Genomic DNA, 23583 nt, shown 5'->3' on the forward strand with positions numbered 1-23583 from the left:
TCCTTGGTACAGACCACGGCTTATTCTTACACCGTAGAGAAGACTGCGCTTCGGGGCAATAATTACTGGAATAATGCGCTATAGCACCTTCACAACCTGTGAGCATGGCAGCGACACACATCCTTCACATCCAGCTAAACATTTCAGAAATGTTAACACACTTAAGAGGTGACTGAATATCGAGAGACTGTGAAATAGGGGAAAACAGAGTAAGAAGTAATTATAAATAGGCACTGCCTTCTTTTTTTTTTATTATTCGCATTGGTACACCGCATGTTTTTCACTTGGGCTTTTTTCTTGTTGCGTTCATTTTTGCACTGTTTGGAGTTATAGAAAGTATTAGAAGGGAGCACTCGCTTACGCTGGCCGTTTGAACCTGCGATTGAGCGAGCCTTATTTAGCAGTTCATTCCTGTTCCCCAGTGTCTTCAAGCCTATATTTTGCACTTTGCAGTAAAACCCTGAGTTCTTGCTTTCAGTCTTGCTGGAACACGTACGTTTGTGAGCCACTCATATGAACGCCACCTCGCCAGATTAAGAACAGAGGGAACGAGCACTGATCTGGAAAATAAAGAAGAAAAAATGGAACCTTGAGTGTAATATACAGATAGCAGTAAGCAAACAATTTTTTTCCAGAAAACCTTCGCTGGTCAATGACCCACCTCTCCCTTTCCAGACTGCCGGCAGAGTCACAAAAGGATACAGCTCATCCTCCAATCCCCCCTCAATGCCTGCCGCGCTTGGTCCAGTTCTTTCATGCATCCCTTTGTGGTACGCACAAAGGAATGCATGAAAACAACATAAGAGTTATTAATGTGTAATGACATAAGGAAATCTTCTGTATGGTTGCAAAAGATTCTCTGATGAGTTTTATTGTTGAAAGACATGAATGCCTGACTTCCTGATGACTCTATAATGTGTCACAAGGAATGCACGAACATGACACCAGAAGCTCAAAGGTCATTTTTGTAAAGGATAACTTCAGTGCTTCATGTACTAGCTCGAGATTACCAGAGCCAAGCGCGCACATTCAGTGCATGCCATATGGAAGGTATGATGAAACAGTTGTCGCTGTACATAGAGGAATACGGGTAATGAGACTTGCAAGAGTCAACTGATCACAGACTGCAAACTAATGTCAGTTGACGCCATAAAGTTTTAGCAATATGAATGTTATTACAAGGGTGACTGTCAGGCTACTGTAATTTTCCGGTGGCAGTTCTCTCGGGTAAAATGCACAACTGGTCTACCAAGCATTATATCTTTAATTCGTTGTGCAGAATGCTTGAAAGTATAATGCTATATTTCTAACATAACCGAATGTCTGCTTTTTATTTATTTCGGAGCAATAGTTTATTTCAAGAAACTAATTCTGCCCCATATTGCCTTCCTATATCAAATCAAGGAAAAGCAAAAATGGCATAATCACGCACTAATCCTATAAACATGTGAGCTTATCGTAGAGCAGCATGTAGAGTTGAATATTCTGAATATTGTGCAGCCAACTTGATATGTTTCTGTACTTGAACCACACTGTGCTCCGAGCACTGCCTGTCAGGTTGTTGAAGTATAATTTCAGTTCATTTTTCATTTTCACAAAGAGTGAAACCATGGCTAAAAGTTGTAGGCAGAGCTTTACCAGGGCGCTGCATGCATAAATTTTAAGCGAACCTTGAGTGACTACAAGGTTAAAGATGATGTGGGAGAGATTTCAGACGATGCAGTTTAGGTATGGTTAGAGCTAAACTGGTGTAATTCACTCAGGTCTTCCTCTGATACTAATTCGAATATAAGGCTACTGCAATAGGCATGAAAAAATGCCCTGATAAAACGAAGTTATCTGCTTAGTTAATAAGAAGTAAAGCATTTTTCATAACCTCTGAATAGACTTCAAAGTGGCTGGCACAACCACGCTGCACCTCACGCGGAAACAAGTACGCATAGTACAGGACCTCCATTGCAGCCACAAAGACGACAGCTTCAGAGCACTTTGTTCTCTTATACATTGCGATGCAAGCCAAATCACAGATGCTCATGCATCGAAGAAAGGTCTGTTTAGGATCAACAGCATGATCGATCAAAAACTCAGTGCTGGTAGATTTTACCAATCGCAGTGCATTTTTTTTTTAATTTTACACCAGAAAAAAAATTCTCACATAATTCTCGGAGCATGCCGCATTCGAAACCTCACATAGATTGCCACGTTAGCGCATCTCATAAATAGCACTGTCAGCAGCTTCGTGCAACATGGTGGAGGTAGGCACTCAAGGTAGTTGTAAAGTAACGACTTGCTATTGGTATATTCTGCCACTATTTATAAATCTGATACTGCAACTAAAACGACCAAAGACCACAGAATTATATAGCCTCATCAACAGGAAACGATACGGTGCCAAGCATCGCCTCTCAGCGAAGACTGCAACTGTGCAGTGGGAAAAACTGTGCTATAGAATTAGCTAACTGAATCCGTCATGTAATTCATGAAGCTGCACTGTGCCTTGCTTCGGCTACTTTTTCCTTAATTTGACACGTATCGTGGACGGCATGCCAGGGAATGTATATAAGTGTCCTCATTATTTTGATTAGAAGTTGGCTTTTGGTTAGAAGTTAGTTTCCTTTCTCTCTATGCAGACTGCATTCTCCGAGTGAATGCTGCTTGCAATAGTGCAGGTGGGCGCTTCACAAAAACAGGCGTCGAATAAAGCTAGTTCGAATAATTGCCGGTTCGGTGGTTAGAGCGCTCGTTTAGAGGCACGTTTCTGCCTTGTTTAATTGCGCTCTCATCGCTTCCCTCATGGCACAGTTGAGGTGCCCACCGAGAGGTCACATAGTTACTGCGCCTCTTCATTCCCTTAAAAAAACACATGTTCTGTTTGTCCGTGCCATCCTTTGTCTCCTCCGGCACTTTCAATATCCAACTCTCTCAACAGTCAACTTTGTTAAGGATGCGTACTGTAGTCCTCATGAGCAACAAAGCTTTGTTTTGAAATTTGATGGAACACATTTGAGCGCATCAGTGCAACATTAGCGTATACTGCCACTGTAGACCACTTCTACAAGCTATCGAGAGGCCAAGTTAGATTCTGCTTAGCAGTTTGGGACCGTCTGAACACATGGTGCTAATGCGGGCGGAAGCGGTATACAGTGGTTGTACATGGTATTGCTATGCTGACGCACTAAATGGGCTGTCATGCATGACGGCACATGCTGATTCATGTACTCTAAGCAACAAATTAGTTGCAAACAAGCTGCCTGGCATGCCAACCCAAAAAAAAACGTATAAGCTCTTGGAGAGGAATTAAAAACAAGGTTTATCAACAGCTCTTCTAAGTAATATCAACCCACGCTGGTACCGAGCTTCCTCGATTGAAATATCATTCTCATGATTGTATTTAAATGTTCTTGTTCGCGCTTCACTTGTTGCTGGTAGTGCATACCGAAAAAGTTCCGCTTTCCGTGTGATAGAACAACCCATTTTTTCATAAAATCAAAAGTAAAGATTCAGGTGACAGGCATTCTTCATGTAATATGTTAAAGTTGCACCTACTCACTCATACTTTACTTCCCTAGTACGTCTTTATTTACAAAGTTATAGAACGCGTCTATAAAACCATTCCATAGGGGTGTTGTGCATATCGAGGAAAAAAAAAACGCGCTGCAGTAGGAAAGAGACGACAGAACAAAACGAGGTACAATGGACAAGTGCGCACTGACAAGTAAAGTTTATTCTGGAAATAAGCCACAAATACGTTGCATGCACATGCTGAATTCACATAAAAGAACACGCAATTTATTGCCGCCAGTTGCGTCCCATCGGTACGCACTTTCTTGATTAGTTTTAACTCCTCACTTCTTAGCGCCGCCGAGGGTGTACTTGCGCATGTCTTCGCCGGCCACCCAAATCTCGAAGGCTTCTTTTATCTTTACCCCCGGCGGAGAACTCCATCCTTGGTGGAGCACACCCTCGTTGGTGAGAAGTCAAAATAATCAAGAAGAGAAGGTGCGTACGGATGGAACCCAGCCGGAGGCAATGAATTGCTAGTTATTTTTATGTGAATCGAGCATGTGCATGGAATGTATTTATGTGGCCTCTTTACAGAATAAAACTTAGTTGCCAGTGCACGCTTGTGTTGTGTACCTAATTTTCTTTTGTCGTCTCTTTCTTAGCAGCGTTTTTTTCCATCAATATGCACAACCAACTAGCCCCCATTGCTGCCTTGCTTGCGCTGTGCATCTCTAATTCAACAGAATGGGAAAGCAAAAGTGTGCAACACGGAAGTTTACTACACTAGGTAACACATGCCCTGATCATTAATCATAGTGCGTGAGCACAGCTAGTAGATAGCGCACAATAGGTAGACTTCAATGGCAGTAATAAAAAAGGTCTACAAAAATATTGGCCGACAATTAGCAGTCTCCGTAATACTTTTGAGCCAACCTCCTGTGGTGAAGTGCTTTATAAACAGCCGCAGACAAAACAAGCAGTGCCCAAGAGAGGCGGCTCTGGGTTTCGGCTCCGGCAGAGCACGCAGCGATCCCCGGCCTCTGAACCTCTTCTCGGGCAATGCCCTTCGTGGTAGCTACCATAGCGGTAGTAGGGGCCACAAACAAAGCGCCACTCTAGCCGTACTCTCTTCCTCCAATTACCTTCTCACACTCACACCATATTGAAAATTGGTTTTTGAGGAAAGGAGATTGCGCAGTAATTGTCTCACATGGCGGTGCACACCCGAACCGCACCCTAAGAGAAGGGAAGAAGGTGGGAATGAAAGAAGAAAAAGAGTAAGTAAGAGGTGCGATCAGCTTACTGTCCGTTGCCTACAAGGCATTTACTAAGGCAATCGCTAATAGAGTCAGGGCAAGCTTAGAATTCAATCAACCAAATGATCAGGCAGGCTTTTGCAAAGGATATTCCATAATAGATCATATTCACACTATCAATCAGGTGATAGAGAAATACGCAGAATATAACCAACCCCAATATATGCCCTTCATTGATTACTAGAAAGCATTTCACTCAGTCGAGACCTCGGCAGTCGTGCAGGCATTGCGGAATCAGGATATAGAAGAGACATGTGAAAGTACTGGAAGATGTCTATAAAAACGGAACAGCTTCTATAGTCCTCCATAAAGTCAGCAATAAAATTCCAATAAAAAAGGGCGTCAAGCAGGGAGACACGATCTCACCAATGCCGTTCACTGCCTGTTTACAGGAGGTATTCCGAGGCCTGAATTGGAAACAGTTAGGGATAAGAGTTTATGGAGAATACCGAAATAATCTGCGATTCGCTGATAACATTGCCTTGCTAAGTAACCCAGGAGATGAATTGCAAAGCATGGTCAATGAGATAGACACGCAGAGCAGAACGATGGGTCTAAAAATTAACATGCAGAAAACCAAAGTAATGTTTAACGGTCTAGCAAGGAAACAGCAGTTCACAATTGATAGCGAGGTGCTGGAAGTAGTAAAGGAATATGTCTACTTAGGGCAGGTAGTGACCGCTGATCCGGATCACGAGAGGGAAATAACTAGAAGAATAAGAATGGGGTAGAGCGCATATGGCCAGTTGTCTCAGATTATGAATGGCAGTTTACCAGTATCCCTCAAGAGAAACGTATACAACAGTACTCACCTACAAGGAAGAAACGTGGACGCTAACGAAAACGGTTCAGCTCAAGTTAAGGACAACGCAGCGAGCTATGGAAATAAAAATGATAAGTAGAACGTCAAGAGACCAGAAGCGGGCAGAGTGGGTGAGGGAACAAACACGGGTTAACGACATCGTAGTCGAAATAAAGAGGAAGAAATGGACTTTGGCAGGGCATGTAATGCGAAGGCACGATAAGCGTTGGTCCTTAAAAGAAATGGAGTGGATTCCAAGAGAAGGCAAGCGTAGCAAGGGGCGGCAGAAAGTTAGGTGGGCGGCGGGCGTCCTATGAACATGCAATGTGGCGCGCGAACGTTCGGATCTAAACGGGATGCCCGGCTGATCTCGTGGACCATTTGGAGGTCGTGGTGAATCCCTAGCGTGAAATCGCAGATCACTGGCAGGGGCGAGATTAACAAGTTTGCGGGGATACGGTGAATGCAGCTGGCAAAGGACAGGGTTAATTGGAGAGACATGGGTGAGGCCTTTGCCCTGCTGTGGGCGTAGTGAGGCTGATGATGATGATGATGAAAAGTGAAAAAAAAATGTCAGTATGCAACCTTTCCTCTGCCAAAAGATTTATCAAAGATGTAAAATGTTTCAACTTGCCATTGGCACGCGTCTTTCCTCCTTCTTTTCCTTCTGTTTTTTGTGCGAATGCGCTGCAGAGCATTTATATTTCTCATGCATGGTAAAATAAATCAGTTGTGGGTGGAGCGTTTCTCCGCTTCTTGAGTGTTTTCTTCACTTTGTGGTTGTCTTTTGTTGCGCTGCAGTTATGTCCAAGCTAAGCAACCAACTTGCCCAAAAGCTCGTTTTACTAAAGCCCTTTCTTCTACAGTGGGCCCTTCTTTCTGTGTCAAGTATTCCCTTATGTAGATACATTAATCGCCAATACTATCTTCACGGCATCTCGTGCACGGTACATCGCCATCCTTCTCAGAAAAGGCCGGATTCCGGAAGAAGTGAGTGCCCTTTTCGGACTATTTCGTGCGGGAATGTAAAGTACATAGAAAAAATTCTACACTCAGAGCTTTGGCGTCAGGTGCGGTTGTACAGCACTGGTTGTCAGTGACGTGCTACACCCTAATCCTATGTGGCTCGCCGAGTCCAAGCTGCACTATTTCGAACAGCTCACTGCCTACCTGACTGAGCTCTGGTGGAGCTACTACCTAAGGCATGATCCTGAGACTTCAAAGAGGAAGGTACAAGCCAGCGGAAGCCTTACAGTGTTAGGTGGGGTAAACTCACCCCAGAGTTTTCGCAGTCTAATGAACAAAGGACCCAGGTAGCGGCTTCCATCGTCTGTACCGAATAAAGACTTGACAGCACTCAACCGCCGCAATAAAAGAAAGCGCCGATTGAAAAATAGGGAAGATGACTGCTTGAAGGTGCGGACTGCCTTTTGAAAGCAGCTGCTTTTCCTAACGATAGGCATGTTATCGCGTCCTTGCAGACGGTGGTGGCGCAATTTGAAGAGATTGAGGTCTCACTTTTAGACGTGGACAAAAACGTAGCGTTTGTAGTTTACCGAAAGGCTTTTTCCGCGAGAAAGCCGCTTAGGCTGTGCAAAAAAACACCCCCTTAAAAAAAGCAATCCCAAAATTGCAAAACAATAGGCAATTTTGCAAGGATACTGGAAAGTGCAAGTTTTCAAGGCAGATAATCACTTGTAAAGGCATTGCATATAAAGGTTTTTTTTTTTTTTAGTGCGAAGACGCATAAACCAGGTGTGCCGTTTCGGCCTATTGTTGCAATGACATATAGCATTAGCTTGTATGTCGGTTTCTGCAAAGATCTTTGCAACACCTCATATTTAGTGACACTTTTCTTATTTATTTATTTATTTATTTATTTATTTATTTATTTATTTATTTATTTATTTATTTATTTACAATACTGCCAGTCCCATCAGGGACCATAGCAGGTGGGCGAACAAAAATGACAAACATGATAAAAATTTGAGCCGTGCACTTTGGAATACAAATCAAACACACGTGAACAGAAAGGAACAAGAAAAATACAAGAAAAGGTAAACATTAGCAAGGAAAAAGAAAAATACATGTCTAGGAGTCGGGTAGAGCATTGCCATAAGGAATTCAATTAGAGCACATGGGAACACAGCAGCGGAAAAAATAAGACTTTCTTCACAATTAATTAACAATCTAATGAAGTGATGAGAGGCGGTTGAGTATGTCAGTGAAACTGCTTTATTCGTTAATTGATAATGATTCTATCCGTGACGTGAACTGAGATAATGTGGTGGCAGTTATGATTGAGGGATCAAGGCGATTCCATTCTCTGATCACGAGGGGAAAGTACGAATACATGAATGTGTCGTTATGGCATGAGTATTCTGTTATCGCGGCTGCGTGTTTATGCCTCGACGGGCGTGATTGCGAGAAAGATATGTATTTTGATACGTCTATCTTGTAGTAGTTGTGCATCAGGTGAAATAAAAATTTTAGTCGTGCTTGTTGCGCTCTTGATGATAGCGTCTCTAAACCCGAAATAGCCGCGAGGTTAGTTGGTGAATCTGTGCGCTTATATTTGTTGTGTATAAACCGCAATGCTTTACGCTGTACTTTTTCTAGTTTTGTTACATTAGTCACTGAATGGGGGAACCAAACTGTGTTAGCGTATTCTAAAACTGGTCGAACGAAAGTAGTATATGCGAGAAGCTTTGTCGATGTGGGTGCAAGGCGCAGACATCTTCGAAGAAAAAATAGTTTGCGTAATGCTTTCGAGGTTATGCTAGCAATGTGCGCGTCCCATCTGAGGTCAGAAGTTAGTGTGATGCCTAAGTACTTATGCTGGTGAACTTTCGTCAGTATTCTGCCATTAACAAAGTACTGAAAATCATAAGGTTGCCTTTTTCTTGTTACCGTCATGCAAACAGATTTAGTCGTGTTTACCGTCATTTGCCATGTTTTGCACCATTCGGTTATTTTGTTCAATGAATCGCTGAGTGAAATGTGGTCTTCGTAGCTGTTAATTGTTTTATAGATAATGCAGTCATCGGCGAAGAGTTTGATGTTAGAATCGATATTGTTGGTTATGTCGTTGATGAAAATTAAAAATAACAGTGGCCCCAACACGGATCCTTGAGGTACACCTGATATGACGGGTACTGTCGCAGATTCCATGTTCTGAAACAGTACGAATTGTGTCCGGTTTGATAAGTAATCTGAAATCCAATCTAAAATTTCCCCATCCCCGATGGCACCCCGTAACTTTGCTATTAATTTTTTGTGGCAGACGCGATCGAATGCTTTAGAAAAGTCCAATAATATAATGTCAGTCTGGCTACAGTTATTGATGGCGAATGCAAGGTCATGCACAACCTCTGTAAGCTGTGTGACGGTTGATAGCCCATGACGGAATCCATGTTGGTTTGGAGATAACAGATTGTGTGTATCAAGGAAGTTTGTTAGGTGTTGAAGGATGATATGCTCGAGCATCTTGCAAGCCGTGCTGGTGAGAGATATTGGTCTATAGTTCGATGGTAATGTGGTGTCTCCTGTTTTGTGTATTGGTATAATCTTTGCCTTCTTCCAGTCGTCCGGTAAAGTTGATGACTCGAGAGATTTACGAAATATTAGACCCAAGTATCTGCTGCACATTCTGCGTATCGTTTCAAGAAATCGTTTGGGATATTGTCTGGTCCGGGTGATTTTTTAGGGTCAAGCGTGAGTAATAGATTAAAAATGCCGGCATCTGATATGAATAAAGGGTCAATGCGTGATGTTTGAGTGCCGTAAAAGTCCGGGAGATTACCGTCATCTTTTGTGAAACTTGAGTGAAAAAACGTGTTGTACGCATTAGCATTGTTAGCTCTATCTTCTGGAGACAAGTCGGATAACGGGTTCTTAGTTGGACGGAAATGGTTCCAAAATATATGCGGGTTGTTTGTCAGAAAGTTAGGCAGTGTTACATTAAAGTAGTGTCTCTTGGCCCGTTTGCCTATCTCTCTGAACTTCGCGATTGCGCAGGCTAGTTTTGTAGTTTTAGAAGAACATGAACCATGATTTTTGATAGAAATACGCAACCTTTTCACATGACGTTTAGCGTGGATAACATCCCTTGTTACCCATGGACTGTTTCTTTGTGGACGCTTAGTTTTTAGTGGAACATGATTAGTTATGCAGTGTGAAACCATAGTCTTAAAACGAAGCCAAACCCTGTTAATATTGATTGAGGGGTCGGAGACCATTTCACTGAATGCTTCAAATTCATGTGCGAGGTAGGTTAATAAGCTGACATTATCAGCCTTATCGAAGTTCAGTGTTGTCTTTACATCGGATCGTTTTTGTATTGAGCAGTCTAGAGGTAACAAACATAATGGTATGTTGTGATCAGAGATGCCTTCGATGATTTCTGTCTGCGCTTGGTGTACTGGAAAGTGATCACTGATTAGTATAAGGTCGAGTATATTGTTTGCTGATCCTTGCTTGCGCGTTGGTTCTAGGATAATTTGGTGGAGATTAAAGGAGAGCATTAAGCCAAAAAGAGCTTCTGAAGATGATGATGTGTGTTGCATAGTTATCCAGTCCACGTCCGGAAGGTTAAAGTCACCCATGAGAATGATTCTAGTGCTGCAAGCATATTGTTGAAGGAAGTCATGAATGACAGAAATGCACTCATCTCCTGAAGAGGGACTCCTATACAAACAGCCTACACAGACAGTAGTATAGTTGCAGAGAAGTCTGCAGAATACGCTTTCAGAAAGAATTTTAGAGAAACTCTTGATTTCCTCTTGAGCAACCACAAAATTGCCCTTGTGTTCTCAGTGGACGTATAGCATTTGTTCTCTTCCATACCTCACCAAGAGTTATTCGCGTCACTGAAAGAGTGATGCACCAAAGTGGCGTTGTTCCTTTCCAGAATTGAGTCGGTATGATTGTTGACAATTTTTTAACTCGTTTAGAATATTGCATCCAAGGAACTTTTAGCCTGTAAATAGCCAGCACTACTTACAATCCAAAGGAATATGTATTGGGTACTATGTTGCCCTCATTATAGGCTATATTTTTTACCAGCATTGACGTGATTTTAGCCTATGTTTGTAACCCAGACGAAGTCACTAAAGTGTACCGATGTGTTGATGACTTTTTTTAATCTTGTTGGACAAGCGGAGCCTTCTACTCTACTGCGCTATTGTTAATAAAAATTCAAGACGCTTGAAAAGAGCACGAAAAGAATGGCCTTCACTTGCGAAATAACAAATCAGAATGATCTTTCGTTTTTTGATCCAGGGCTTAAGTTTGGTGGGGACCATGTGTGTTGGAGATACGCCCCGGGTGTGCAAAAACAACTGCTGCCTTATGGTTCAGCACACTCAAAAATATTTAACCCCTTCACGCATAGCGTATCCTAAGATATGGTACATTTTCTTGTCCTGAATATCGTTAAGAGTAACAGATAATTTCTTATCGCAGCGCACTGTAACTGGTGCCTTAGATGTTGAGCCACCACAAGTGTTAATCATGCGTTCTAGTCTGGCTGGATATCTGGAAAGTACTTTTCGTTCAAAATTTTATAATTATGTGATTTGGTATGGTAATTCTTGTTTAGTTAGAGCTGTTTAAATGCACTTTTATATTTTCACAAAAAGTATCCTTAGCTGCATGGTGTATCACGTATAATACGCGACAAATAATTGCTAAAACGCATCAAGTACATCAGTGTTCTGGAAACTAAATTTGGTATTGTTCCCTTCGGCATAATTGCAGCTGACTGTAATTTTTAGCCAGAAATTAAAAAAAAATATGCGCAAAGGGTTAAATAGTGAACTTGTGCCTCGAATCAGCACTTGAGAATTCGTGCGAACGTGAAATGCGGGCCAGCTTTGATATCCAATTGACAAGAATTTTTTATTCAGGCAAGCCTCGATCGGTGTGATGGCTGTTGCTGAGACTCTTCTGAAGTAGGTAAAGAAGAGCTCTACGACTCTGAAAACGAGGAAAGGTGTGCGGACCGTACTACCTAAAGTTGCCCCGTACCTGCATAAAGTTGCGTTTAACTTATAAGAAAGCAGCGAACAGGTATGAGGTGTCGTTCGTTTTTTCGGCTCTGCTAAAGCTCAGCCAACTATTATGCTCTCGCATATCCGCGAAGAGACCTCCAAAGCTGGTTGGAGAAAAAGGCTTGCCAAGCCATATGTGCAGTGCCAATGAGGAGTGGTGTACGGGACTCACTGCCGTCCGGAAAAGCTTATGTCAAACTGGCAGGAGCATCAACGGCCGGTTAGAAGAGCACGGACGAAATTGTGTGAATAACGAAGATGTGAGCTTGATTGCGCATTGCACGTCTTGCGATGAATATTAGCCGCCTTTTTCCAGTGCAATGATTCTGCACAAAAGCAAAGATCAAACTGCACCTGAACTACTGGAAGGAAAAGGAGGAAATGAGGAGAGGGAGGAGGAAGAGGAGGAGGAAAGGCGGGGAGGACTGGAAGCATACCATATGAAGAAAAGGGGCGATAATTGCGTTTCACTTGTGCCGGCCGGAGCAGAACATTTTCTCTGCCAAAAGATAAGATGTATCACATGATGTGAAATGTTCTAAACTGTCGTTCGCACATCTTTTTTCTTCTTTCTTTCCTTCTGTTTCCTGTGTGCATGCGCAGTGGCGCATTTATATTTCCCACGCATTCGTGAAATAAATTAATTCTGAGTGCAGTGTTTGCCCGTGTCTTGAGTGTTTTCTTCCCTAAGCGATTGTTTTTTTCGCAGTGAAGTTATGGCCTAGCTAATGAACCAACTTGCCTAAAAGCTTACTTTATTGAAATTCCTTGCTATCGTCGCCGCCGATTGGACTTTTTTTTTAAGCGCGCAAATAACAACGACGAAGAGGTTCGTTTGTAAGCCTTTTGATGTATTCTTGCTTGCGGACTGCCGTCACCACCATGTTACATTAGGTGGAAGTGCAGCATCGTAAGCCCGCCGTGCTTCCGAAGATGGATTCTGCCACACAATCCTCGTCACTCGTATTTCAACAGTCTCCCCCCAATAAATAAGAATAGTTGTTTCAGTTTTGTCATGCGGCAACGTTCAGTAGAACGGTCGACCACACCAAACTCTGAAACGCCTTGGCTCTCGATGTCTCGGCACAAATTTGATATCACAGACACGAGACTTGCTTGCACACCTGGTATGGATTCAAGCGAAAAATGCTCGAAACATTCGGCAACGTTCTCCGCAAAGAAAGAGGCGACTTTCTGCTTCAGGTGAACAGCCAGCACCTGAGTGAGACCCTCACAGCCTGTGTCGAAAAAAATACACCCCGCTTCCAGCTTTCCGACAGCGATAGGACAGAAAAGAAGGAAGTCATATTCTTCACACCTGCTATAAAGTGCAAGCTTTTCACTGGCCTTGTACGCAAACCGTATAAAATTGTAGCCAAATTCATCGCTCTGGCACCACCGGGAGAGAACCCTAGAAGCCACAGCTCGCCATTACTACCGGATCGTGTTCTCTTACAGGCATGCGGATACAGTGCAACCGGACAACAAAGATTAGCGGGAAGTCATCCGCGAGATTGGGAGGAAGTTCGCCAAGTTATCCTACCATCATATCACGTCTCATCGTAAACGGACATGTTTCGGGAGTAAGTCCACAAGGCTTTGGGCATCTCTCAGAAATACAGGCCATGGCACACACCGCCATGGTACGCAGCGAAAGGCGTCCCGCCAATTAGGGAGAGCAGATCAATGCGCCGTCCCAACGACAACTGTCTGCCGCCTATGTTTCAACATTTTAGACCTCAGAACACATACTTGTGGTGGACACCAACCAACGTCACCCACTCTGCTTCCATTACGGATAGCCGCTATATCCTCCGACGCTGCTCCTGCAGAATAATGGGCCACTGGGGATTTTTCGTACAATGCACCACGACCATAACAAGCCCAGCAACTACACGAAATAAATGGGTACTTGCGTCTCGTCGACTACACGCACAGCCGCCTATCGACGTCCCCGTCACCTTCATCTCCGCCAACTGCGTCGCCACGTTGAACCTACGAAGTAGCCTTTCAATAAAGGTCCCGCAGCCGGCATCCGGTAAACTAAAGAAAGCAATCTTTGGAGTTAAGGTTGCTCAGCAGCTAAGCGACGAAGGTCTTCCAACAGCCAAGCTGCATGAAGGCGCCGTACACAGTTGAGGACTCAGCAAACAATCATAACTTCGATAGGGACACCACATATGTCTCAGACGAAGCCGGCAGCCAGAAGATCCTCGACGACACACCCGAGCCACGATTATCACACTCGCAAAAGCCGTGGCACAGCTCCGGGGTGAACGACCCGTCCGAGGCCGAAAACCGCCCAACTATAAGTGACGCTTTATGGCCGCAAGGCTACCGACTAGGCTTTCACGGTAGCAGATTACTCCGTCTTCGGCAAACTCTTCGTCGACCACATGAAGAATTTCACGGCGGCTTATAACGACCCCCAAATCCGCACCGCTGCAACCCACCTTAGAAGGTCATCGGGACGATGCATCACACAAGCGATAGTTAACGGACGTACACTGTAAGCAAAAAGAGATTAAAAGTGGGTGAAAGGTTAGTCTCTTTGGGGAAGAACTGATTTGCCAAAACCATTAGTCCTTTTCAGGATCAACTGCAAAGGGTGCAACTGTTGGTCCTCTAAGAAAGGGGTGCAACAGTTAGTCCCCGGGAGAAGCCTTTTCAAGAAAAAATGCGAACGAAGCGCGATTTGCATTGCAAATTAGTGCGGGATTGTTCGGGCGGAGGAACTTATTACATATAAAACTTACACAAACCACTACCACTTATTACAACAAGAAAGGAAACAAATAAGCACTCATGAGAATACCAGGATTCAAACTCACCCCCTTTTAATTGGAAACCAAGCACGGATACTACCAGCACATACCACCACAGAGGATACAACCACAGCAGACACTGCGGAGTTTAAAGCGAACGCCTTATATACGAGCCACACACTTGTTTGGGTTTATCGCTCTCAGTTGAATGAAACATATTGCAGTTCAGAGCAAAGTATGGTTATTTTGCTGTCATATGATTTTGCAACAAGCTAAAGTAAGGCTTGAAGTATACGCACAGTGGTTTGAACCGCGGTTTTAGCCAAAAAAGAATATTCGAACCGTGCATACATACCATTCATTGCTTGACAACCGCAAATCCTTATTTTCTTTTCGTTTTTTTTTTTGCAGATAAGGTGCTTCTTATTTGTAGAAACAGACAGCTGCTCATTGCGGCCTGTTGAAAATAATACAGAAGGCCGTGGTTCACTTAGTTTTTTTTTGTACTGGCGGCCAGCGGCGTTCGGGAATAGAATATTTGCTGCTAATCGTTTTTCTAAGTGTCGCCGGTACGCAGCATCAGCTAAGCCCGTAAACAAACGGCAGCGAAATGAAACTACTTGTGGTCGCTTAACGCTTAGCCTTTCAACCCGCATTCGGTACGTACTGAACCTCGTAGTAGTTGTTTATGCACTTTCCCAGCTGCCAGCCGCTTGGATTCTACGAAACCTTTTTCTCACGCAAAACAGTCCATCCTCTTCGGCTGGGACAGCGGCGGTGCTGTCACTGGCCTTATGGCTCAGTACACTTGAGCGAGCGAAATCCGCCGCTGCCGCCGAATGCTGCCTCGTTCCCGCTTCCCATCCATCACCTCGCCGCTCTTGGCGTACATACATATGGTTAGAAAAGTGTATAAAGCGACGCTGTCAACGTACCATTTGCGTATGCAAGCTTCCATACGATACACGCAGGTATTTTGCAGGACTTTATTCCATATCTCACAATCCCTCTTTTAGTTTGCAAACAGAGATGGAACGATAAGTGCAGTAGTGGCGCCATCTGGTTGTAGGACAGCAAACATTTGTGTCAACAAACCGACGCACCTCTTAAGCCTAGCAGCGGCAAAAACGTCACCCTAAGTGAAAAATAAAGCAAATTTACCAATCATACGTTTTGTTTTAGGCCAAATAAGACGAAGTGAAAAACCTGCGCCCCGTCCCCAAAGAATGCACTGAAAAGGTAGTAGCAACGACAAAATCAGTGTGAAGCGAGGGGTCCTGCTTTGAGGGGCACCAACATGCTTGGGGATTAACGGCGAAGCAGAGGGAGCAAATTCTGTCGTTCATTGTTCAGTCAGTCCTTTTCACGCCAAGGGCTAGGCATTTGCTCCGTGAAATCTGCACACGGCACGCATGCGGCACGCATGCGGTCGCGCTGCTCACGAGGACTAACGGCTGCTATTGCTCCCAAGGGCACGAATTTCGACTAAGAGTGTCCCTACACCACGACCTTGGTAGGCGTACAGCAGTGTTCCAGTCACGTAATTTTTCGCACGAACTTCCTGACTGAACATCAAGCACTCATGAATATTCGATCTGACTGTAGCACACTTTCGACCGACGAAGCAGTAGCTTCGAATACAAGCATACTGTTTTCCTGAGTTCTCGATGTAGAAGTGAGCACCCCATCCCAGAGAACTGTCATCGTGCCGCTAGGAGCCGTCCATACTGATAGCAAACAAAGCATCATTGAAGAAAAAGAAAACACAGTTGCTCACAGAGCAAACCTCGGCATCGCCAGCAGTGTCGCTAATTTCCAGAATGGACAGGCAAACATTGTGGTGAAAAACGTCACCGACAAATATCGGCCGCTCAGACCAAAGCGTTTTTGCATGAAACGAAAGTTAGGAACACGTTCTCCTTCTGCGACTCCTCCGCAAAACACCCGCTCACTGAGGACCACACACACGCCTACCTTTGGCACCAACCCAGCGCTGCCCGCGCGGACACAACACGAGATCCACAGTCTTCTGCGAAGTTAGAGCGAGTGCTTTTCGTGTGCCGCCACTAGAACGCCAAACCATCCTAGGGCAAGTGGACGAAGTAATTCGCGACTGCATCGTACAGCCTTCCAAGACCTCTAGGGCAGCCCCAGTCGTCCTCGCCATAACGAAAACAGGGAAAACAGAAGTCTAAAGTATTTTGTTGTGTAACACAAACAAAATAGCATAACGAAAAACACATGACTATTCTCTCCCAAAGACCGAGGACACCCTCGACCGACTATGCCAAGCCAAGTGCTTCTCGTCGGTAGACCACGAGAGCGGGTACTGGCAGATCAAAGCCATCGAGTGAGACCGAATGAAAATGACGTTTGTCACGCCGCGCGCGTTGTTCGAGTTCCGTGTTTTACCACTTGCGCTTCCCACTACACCAGCACCGTTTCAGCAAAACTGCCTGCCTACGTGTCATCCCCGCCAACCTTCATAAGGAAGTTCTGCAGAGTTCTCATCATGAAAGGATAGCTGGCCACCGTCGTTTTGCTCATACCCTCCACCGAATTGTCTGATCGCTGACGTTGAACACTACGTCACTATCTGCGACTGTCAACGCAGCAAAGCGCCGCTAATGTGACCTTTATAGCAGATCCTTATGGACCTACTTGTCGCCTTTGTCAAGTCGACATCCGGTAAAAAGTGGCTAATAGTGGAAGCCGCCTACTTGAACCGTTGAGCCGAGGTAGAAGGCCTGCCTATAAATATAAAGTAAACTTCGCCGATGAAGTGGCCTAATATTTTGTTTAAAATATCTTCCTTTGTCACGATTGCCCTGAAGTTCTATTCACTGACAGAGGAACTGCGTGTGCTGCCCAGCTGCCACCCGCAGACTGACGGGCTAACAGAACACCCGAACAAAACAATGGCCAACATGCTCGCCATGTTCGACGATGCCGTACACAAGACGTAGGATGCCTTATCTGAGGGTATGTGTAAAAGAAGTCAAGATGTACATTGATATGAACGAACCGACTACCATGACGAAAAGGCGAAGAGATTCCGCGATGAGGAAGCATAGAGTACGAGGAGGGTAAATAAGTAAGAAGTATTGAGATAATTCTGCAAGGGAAAGTGGTGTCAGTGCTTACGCTTGGCAATGCGGTTTTGTGCCAAAAGGCAGAAGTTCTGTCGGGGCTAGAAATAAATCACATAGCTGTTAGCAAATTAGTATTAGGTGCTCACGCCAAGACCATAAATGCGCCAGTACAGAAGGACGTGGGCTAGGCATCGTTTTAGCTCGGGAAGCGCTTGAAAAATAATGTATGAGAAACGGCAGTCCTATTAGGCAGCTGTTAGTGATGGCCAGCTAAGGTATTTTGGTACTGGTATTCATAGGTTGTTGACACAATGTCGAGAACAGACTACATAGCTAATCAGTGATTATGCGGAAAACCACCACGCAGAGATAAAGAACTTCAAACCATGGGTCAGAAAGGCAGAGGGCGAGAGCTGGCTCAATCCACTGAAAAAAAAAAGCAGGCTGGACTGGTATAGAAAGTGGACAAGTAAATAATAAAGGAATCGTTCTGTCATAACTGAATAATCCGTGACCTGCACTTTGAAGCTAGTTCGGAGTGTCTTAGAAGGCGAAGCTACAAACAAATTGACATGTGACCATTGAGCCGATTCGATGAATTTGTGTAGGATTAGACTTTCATTCCCCTTGTATGACACGACGCATCATTCACATTAATTTACATCCGCGTTTACTACACAATTAATTCTTCTCTGTACTATTTGCCCTTGACACCCTCGCTCTCTTCGCTCCTCTGTTCAACTCATTTTCCTCCTCCCCTCCCACCTTACCTGGTAGCCACGCGCCGAGTTGTTCCCGTAGAACCACGCTCATGCCGCTCATTGTCACAGTTCGCAGGTGACTCAGAGGTTTGAGGGAACAGCGGGCGACGGAAGTGTTTCCTGTCATTGAGGTTCTAATGCTACCACAATAAACATTTGCCAACGTGTTGACACGTGTCCTGAGCGTAGTAATCGTGAAGAAAAATTTAGCATATTTTGCTAAAATGTGGCGTAGCTTATCTAGATATTGTCGCAGGCCCGGCAGGTACATCTCAAACATTCAAGGTTTATAGGTAACGAAGGTAATGGGAAACATGTTCTGTTGACTTTAATAACCAACGGTTCGAGGACTGGTGGCTTAAAAGCAAATCAGTGCACTCAAGACCGAAGTTAAAGATTCAAATTTGATATGGCGTAGAAGAAACTGAAATTTGTATTTAACAAGATAGAATTTCAAGACATTACGTCCAGGTTTACGAAGATCTGTGATAAAAATATAAATGAAATATGGAGTATTGCGGCACAGCCATCACTCCGTTTTAGAGGAGAGGCTCCTGACATCCACCTGTCCTATTCAACGGTGTAACGATCATTCCCTCAGACAGGCTCCGCTCTTTCCACTGCTGTATATTGAGAGTGAGGTCAAATGCGATGTATATTTGTGTACCATTTATAAAATACAACTGTTTTCATTTCTTTCCACCGACCTCGTTAAATTCCCGGCCAAACAACAACCGACCTCTGGTACCACTTAACCAAAGAATACTGTAAATAATGGCTGAAAGTTTCACAACTACAATTTTCAATGGAATCTTTCTCAGCCACCAGCCTGCACGAACACAAAGGTAGCATTCTCACACACTACGCCACCTCGCAAGGGCCACACCGGCGGTGCCTTTCGATGCCAGCACCGTCTTTCAAGAAACAGTTGCGCGATCGTTTACTGATGTTAACTGGGTGGAGCATAGATGCGGTGCGGACGTTTCCAAACCTCCACGGTAGGTAATTGTATGAGGCGTGGGTACTGATTTTTCTGCGTTTTCGGTCTGTTCAGAGCATAAAACACTGCCCTCCGCAGTGTCATATCGGAAAAAACATAACGGCCGCATCGTGACCGCCTTGCACGCAGGCGACGAGTATCAAAACGACCTCTCCACTTCCAACTGCAGCTAGCCCAGCAGGATATGCCATTTCAACGGAATTCATAGATGGAAAAAAAGTAAATGTGGCACACCGTTAGCAGCGAACAACTAAATTCGCGTCGAACAAGTATACATTTACAGCTTCTTTTTCAGGTACAAAAGATAGTGCGGATGTGCTCAAAGCTCAAGCAGTTCCGGAAGCTGCAAAAAAACACCCCTTTATCTACGCGTTCAAAGCCACCGTGCGTCTGACACAACATGTGTGCGAGGTCACATACGGCAAGAAATGATTTACAACTGTCCCGCACAGGGAATAAAAATGTTCCGCATGTTTTCAAACGCAAAGCGCTTTATCTCTGTGGCGTCGCTGCGTAAAGCTCGGACCTGTGGCAGGGTCATTACCGTGGCTGGCGCACGGGAACAGCCCAAAATCTAATAACATCGCGAGATGCTAGCGGCATATCATCATCTTTTATTCCAAACAATCTAGCACAACCCTCTACATCTGTCCTTCCCATCTGTGCTCAACGGACTACCCTGTATCTCGAAGCCCACACTTAAGTTGCCAGAGTAGGGCAGAAGTTACGAATGATAACTGTACTCGTGAAAGAGCTGAATAACATGATGGCAATATACAGCACAAATAAATACGAAGACACCAGGAAGACACATGGAATATACGAGGGCTGGTGTGTTCCATGTGTCTTCCTTCTGTACGCTGGTGTGTTCCATGTGTCTTCCTTGTGTACTCGTCTTTATTTGCGCTGTACATTTCCATCATCAATCACCAACATGCACATATTGCCACCTTAGCTGAAGAAAATAACGGGAAAAAATGTAAGCGCTTCGAGTGCAAAGCCACGTGGACCGCTCTGGAAAATATAAACGTGAAATTCATAGCGATGAGTGCGCGTTTAGCATCGAAAAAGCGAAATAAATTACGCAAGTGCAAAGAATAGACTGATAGGCAGGCAATTTTCAGTGAAAAAAAAACACGTATCGCGCTTATCACAGCAAGTGCAAAATAGCATATCGGCAACAATGGGCAATCAGCATATCAGCAACACGAAAATAGCATATCGGCAACACGAAAAAGCATTAAAAACCAAACATTTACATCCACGATGTTTTAGCTCTGTAAAAAAAACATTGAGGCGACGCTTAAGCTCCGCCTTAATGATACGACGCGGTGGCATTAATGAGTTAATGCCCTTATATGCGAAATTCGTGATTTTCAACTTTACATTCATAGGCCCCTGGGAGTCCTCACACTACTACTTCCGCATTGGTGCAGGGGTTATGGGATGGGACACTGCCCTGAAATGGAACGCACTACCCGCAGGTTGCTCTTCCCGAGCAAACACTCGTTCCCAATCATTATTACTGCGGTGGTGGCCCACCTAGGTTGCTTCACCTGCTGGTGGCTACGTGGGCCACACTGCGCACCCTTTTTTCCCTTGATGCCAACGCCAGATTTTCTATGTAACTGGGCTTTTAATGCGTTACCCAGAAACCCTTAATTGCACCCTTAAGGGCGTAAAACTGATGCGGGCACCCTTTCCATGCCCTTAACTTTTCTTGGTTTTTGGAAAAAGGTGTACTAAGCGCGCCAATGCCATCATTGCTCGCATGAATCTTTTAAAGGTGCACAGCTTCCAGAACGTAGCAGCCCCATCGGGCGCAAAGGTTCAAGGCGATTTACGGGTGTTCTCAGACTTTTTGAAAAACTTTGCAGCTGTTCAAGCGTTCTTTCAATATGATGCAATGAATGCGACTTTTCAGATTAAAGAAAAGGCGCCGGTTTTATGCATGCAGCCATATAAGCGATTTGCGCCGCCATATTTCGAGAACTAACCGAATTTTTTTACCTCAACTGCTAAGCGCCACTTGTTTCAAACGGGATCGCTCAAATGGCTTAGATAAATGCGAAGAAAGCAGACGCTTCGTGTGCTAGTAGGCAGGTGCGGTCGTGACATTCAGAGGATACACCTACTCTGCAAACAATTATTTGGCAATCGCTAACATGGTAGACTTCGTCTTAACAATAGAGTACGTTCACTCCTCTAATATAATAGGCATAAAACGTGCTTATGAGTTCTGCGTGTTGTGGTCATTTCACTTATCAGCGGATTCTTGCAAGCAATTACTTGCATCGGCAGCCTTTTTAGAAATCAGCATTAACATTCGCACTCGCAACACTGATGCATGGTTGATACCCCGTTTCCGCACTAATTATAAATTGAAATAACTTCATCATAACCTTCGGGTCATCCTTAATAGAAACACATGGTGAAGCTTACACTAAACAATTACATGAGTTGTTCTTATCCACGTAGCTGCAGCTTTCTTTACGAATGACTTCTAACCTGTACAGGTGTGCTCATTAGCTATGATTATAAAATGGGCGTTTTCGATACTGCCTGCTCTCAACGTTCTTTTTTCTTTAAATATTATCATTACTGCTTTAGCCGAGGAATTTTTTCATGCTACCTGCAGCTATACCTTTAATTATTTATTCTGAGTCACATAAAATTATACCTTATAAAGCATTTGGCAAGATTTTCCTTTGAATTTATAATCGATCCTTTTGTGAAGTTTTGTTGTAAAATTTTTATCGTTTCTTGAAGTTACCTCTTGTTTTTTTATCTTGTTACATTTCTTACTAGCCTTGTTCTTCCTAATCAGGTTGATGAATGAAAAGCATTCGATTTTTTTATGGAGTCACCGTCTACTGCCTTATTGGTGGTTTTTCGGGCCGTGTCGACCTGTCAGGAACCGGTTTTTTCTTCTAAAACTACCAAAATATTAGTGCCCAATAAACCGAAAACAACTGGAGGGGGCACTTAATTAACTCCGCCTTAAGGGTTCGACGTGATAGTGTAATGGGTTTATTCCTAAATATACAGAAGGTGATTCTCTACTTTACATTGATATGTCCCTGAGAGTTCTCATACTCCTCCTGACGCTTTGGTGCTGCGGTTAAGCGACGCGCCTCTGCCCTGCCACGGCAGGTGCTCCCAGCAATGGGCCTTGCGCGGTCCAGGTCGTCCTTCCCGAGCGATGAATCAATAACTGCCACGTGCCACTATAGGCAGTTTGCTCAATATCCGTTGAGCAGGTTGTCATGACGCCATAAGGTGACGTGACAAGGTGACGTGACCTTGGTGGCCCAGCTGCCTCCTAGGTTTCTCTCTGGGAACCACCTGCCAGTCATGCTCACGATTTTTCGCTTAAAACGCCGCCACGGAATTTTCTCAACGGCGCCTTTAGCGCCATCGTGTAAAAATGAAAAACAAGATGACAAAATAATAAAATTTCGGGACGTGTGCTAATATGTTGTTATCGTGCTAGGTAGTATGCTAAGGCTGACATGCTTACACTATCTTTTCTTCTTAGTTTTAAATATATTTTAAAACTGGCGCCTCAAATATAACGCCGCCATCAAAAATGCCAATATGCTCCAGGCACGCAGTGAAACACAGATCAGGGCATATAATTATACGAGATGACTCGATTCTGGTGCATATTGAGACAGGTGGTCAGGCGATTTCATTAAGGACTGTTCAGCTTCCATCCAAGAGCGCACGCACCACAAAAGAAGAACCAGCGTCTGCTAAAGCAGTCGCTACTTGTGCAAATGTAAAGCCATCAAGACATGTGATGCAGCAGGGCAGTCGGGAAACGGTTGCAGATCTATCACATCACACTGTGTGGGAAAGCCATACTTCTGATCCATTTTAGGGGGTGCAAGGATGCGAGTTAGAGACGCCGAAACGCAACCTTAACGTTGCAGATTTTCTGCAGAGTAAGTATAGAGCACTTAATACTATTGCTGGCGTAAAATTTATTTATCATAGACAAAACCTGGATCAAAATAGGGTCTCTTCTCATCTACTCGGTCCTGATGCCGAACATTTATTTTTGTGAAGCTTGATCAGAAGCACTGCAAAGATACGTGTCGTATCTTGCATGGCGTAAAGGCCCGACTCCATAGACACTTTGCGTCGTGCGCATCCTGCGCGCCGACGCGCAAAAAACGCGGCACACAACTCCAAGCGCATGGTGCGAGTACGCGCGCGCGCTGCAGGCAATGCTCGGAAGACCCACCCCAGAAGACACAGAAGCAGGACGCCTACTGATTGGTCTGCCAC

The 23583-nt window shown here is 44.3% G+C and overlaps 1 long non-coding RNA gene across 1 annotated transcript; it reads right to left on the minus strand.

The window, feature by feature from the left end:
- Positions 1-272: 272 nt before the first annotated feature.
- Positions 273-13665, minus strand: LOC144100334 (uncharacterized). Its single transcript, XR_013307619.1, has 3 exons — positions 13585-13665; positions 13425-13498; positions 273-560 (listed from the first exon to the last, which is right to left on the minus strand). It is a non-coding gene; the product is annotated as an uncharacterized LOC144100334 (long non-coding RNA).
- Between the last annotated feature and the right edge of the window lie 9918 nt (positions 13666-23583).

This window comes from Amblyomma americanum, chromosome 8 (genome assembly GCF_052857255.1).
Source record: "Amblyomma americanum isolate KBUSLIRL-KWMA chromosome 8, ASM5285725v1, whole genome shotgun sequence".
Taxonomy (NCBI): Eukaryota; Metazoa; Arthropoda; class Arachnida; order Ixodida; family Ixodidae; genus Amblyomma; species Amblyomma americanum.